Genomic DNA, 3,282 nt, shown 5'->3' with positions numbered 1-3,282 from the left:
CTGCGGATGAGATTCGTGAGGAGATGGCTCAGATGAGTACCAAGTTGGGGTTGGTATTGAAGCATGGGAGCGGAGGTGCGGAAAAGGTAAATGCTGTGAACTATTTGACTAGAACTCCACCACCTGTTGAAGAGTGTTGCTATGAAGAGGATGCTTATGCGGTGAATGATCATACGGGGGGCTTCCGACCAAACGCCCAAAAATCCAACATGGAAAATTGGCCCCAAGGTCAAGGAAACCAAGGTCGGAACTATGGCAATTACAACCAAGAGGGTCAATATGTTCGGGATGGGAACTTCAATCGCGACAACAACTACAACCGGAACAACTATGGCAACATAAACGATCGGGTTGGACCTTATGTTCCCCCTCAAAATCGAGAATCTGGTACCAAGGAAGCTGTAGGAAATATGGCGCATATTAAAGATATGATGCAAAATATGATGAGATGGTTTGATGCAACTAATGAGAATGTGAAGGAGATGAGAAACGACTTATCTGGTATTGGTCAAAAAGTTGATGCCCATGCAGTGTCAATAAAACATCTAGAGCAGCAGATGACTCAGTTGTCTACTACAGTGAACCCACGTCAACCTGGCACTCTTACTAGCAACACCATCCAGAATGAATGATGGTCATTGTATGGCAGTTACTACTCGAGGAGGTAAGCAAACCATTGATCCACCTATGCCATCTGTGGTGGATGTTGAGATTAGAAAAGAAGATGATGTGGTAGAGGTTAGAGGAGAGTCTGAGAATGCGACAGAGAAAGAAGCAGAGATATCTCAGAAAGTGGTCTCCATACCTAGACCACTACCACCTTTTCCACAAAGGTTAGAGAAAAAGATTGAAATTGGTAAATATCGCAGGTTTATTACTATGTTGAAGCAGCTTTCCATCAACGTTCCATTGATAAAAGTCTTGGAGCTAATGCCTGGGTATGCGAAGTTTATGAAAGATATGGTGACAAAGAAAAGGTCTGTGAGTTTTGAAGATGATGATAAATTGCAGTATTGTAGCGCTATCGCTACAAGGGCTCTTATGCAGAAGAAGGAAGATCCTGTTGCTTTCACGATTCCATGTACTATAGGGTTGTTACACTTTGCTAAGGCATTGTGTTATCTTGGTGCTAGCATCAACCTCATGCCATTGTCTATTTATAAGAAATTGGGTCTAGGGGATCCAAAGCCTACTACGATGCGGTTACTTATGGCCGATCGAAGCATAAAAAAGGCCCATTGGTGTACTCCATGATGTGTTAGTGAAAGTGGAGTAGTTCATCTTTTCGGCGGATTTTGTGATTCCTGACTGTGAGGTTGATTTTGAGGTTCCCATCATTCTTGGGAGACCATTCCTTGCCACATGTCGTGCGTTGGTTGATTTGGAGAAGGGGAAAATGAAGTTTAGACTGAACAATGAAGAAACAACTCTCAATATTTGTAGGTTCATGAAGTAGAGTGGTGAGCTCCAAACGGTATCTGCTATAACTTACAGAGTTGAGAGTGGAGTAGAAGTGCAAATTAAAGAGCGACTGGGTATTGAGGCACTAGCAACAGTTATGATGAATTTCTATAGTGATGGTATTGAAGAGTACGATGAGTTGGTAGCTGCACTCGATAGGTGCGAATATCGGTCAAAACCAAAGAAGTATGAGTTAGACATGAAGAATCGTGAGTCTCCACCCGCGAGACCATCTAATTTGGAGGCACAAAAATTGGAGCTTAAGGCTCTACCACCGCATCTGAGGCATGTATTCTTGGGTAGAGATAATACTTTGCCGGTCATCATTGCGACAGATTTAAATGTGAGACAAGTAGAGTGCTTGGTGACTGTGTTAAATAGGTTCAAGAGAGCTATTGGGTGGATTATTGCGGATATTATTGGGATTCCTCTAGGTATTTGTTCCCACAAAATCCAACTCATGCCAGATCACAAACCTAGTATGGAGCACCAAATAATATTAAATCTGCCTATGCAAGAGGTAGTTAAAAGGAGATCATCAAGTGGTTGGATGCTGGAGTTATCTATCCCATTGCAGATAGTAGTTAGGTATGTCTTGTTCAATGTGTGCCCAAGAAAGGGGGGATAATTGTGGTTCCTAATGAGAGAAACGAGCTTGTTCCGATGCAGCCTGTGACTGGATAGAGAGTCTGCATGGACTATCGGAAGCTAAATTCTTGGACAGAAAATGACCATTTCTCTATGCCATTCATGGATCGGATGTTGGATAGACTTGCTGGTAAGTGTTGGTATTGTTTTCTTGATGGTTATTCGGGCTACAATCAGATTTCTATAGCTCCGGAGGACCAAGAGAAGACCACCTTCATTTGCCCTTATGGGACTTTTGCCTTCAAACGGATCCCCTTTGGGTTGTGCAATGCTCCAACGACCTTCCAGCGTTGTATGATGTCGATATTCTTTGATATGGTGAAGGACACTATTGAGGTATTTATGGATGATTTCTCTGTGGTAGGTGACTCTTTTGATCAATGTCTGAATCATTTGGCTGAGGTGCTTAAAAGGTGTGAAGATTGCAATCTGGTGCTGAATTGGGAAAAGTGCCACTTTATGGTGAAATAAGGGATAGTTCTAGGTCGTCGAATTTCTGAGAAGGTCATTGAGGTAGATAAAGCGAAAGTTGAGGTAATAGAAAAACTTTCTCCACCTATCTCTGTAAAAGGTGTTAGGAGTTTTCTTGGGCATGCATGTTTTTATAGGAGGTTCATAAAAGATTTCTCAAATATTGCACATCCTTTGTGCAAACTGCTCGAGAAGGAGTGTAAGTTCCATTTTGATGATGCTTGTCGCAGAGCATTTGGAGAGTTTAAGGAGAAGTTAGTCACTGCACCTATCATTATTTCACCGGATTGGGGACAACCATTTGAGGTAATGTATGATGTGAGTGGAGTAGCGCTTGGTGTGGTATTGGGACAAAGGCGAGAGAAAATTCTCCATCCTATTTACTATGCTAGCAAAGCTCTAAATGTGGCCCAGAAGAATTATACTGTGACTGAACAAGAGCTACTTGCGGTGGTTTTCACATTCGATTTTTTTTGATCCTACCTGCTTGGTACTAAGGTCATAGTGCATACTGACCATTCTGCATTAAGGTATTTGATGGCAAAGAAGGATGCAAAACCAAGGTTGATTAGATGGGTATTGTTGCTGCAAGAATTTGATTTTGTGGTAAAAGATAGAAAGGGAACCAAAAATTAAGTTGCCAATCACTTGTCCAGATTAGAGGAAGAGGCTATGCTAAAGCTTGGAGATAGGGTTGAAATT

This window comes from Solanum tuberosum, unplaced genomic scaffold (assembly GCF_000226075.1).
Source record: "Solanum tuberosum cultivar DM 1-3 516 R44 unplaced genomic scaffold, SolTub_3.0 scf00151, whole genome shotgun sequence".
In the NCBI taxonomy this organism is placed as follows: Eukaryota; Viridiplantae; Streptophyta; class Magnoliopsida; order Solanales; family Solanaceae; genus Solanum; species Solanum tuberosum.
This window is presented reverse-complemented; position numbering follows the sequence as displayed.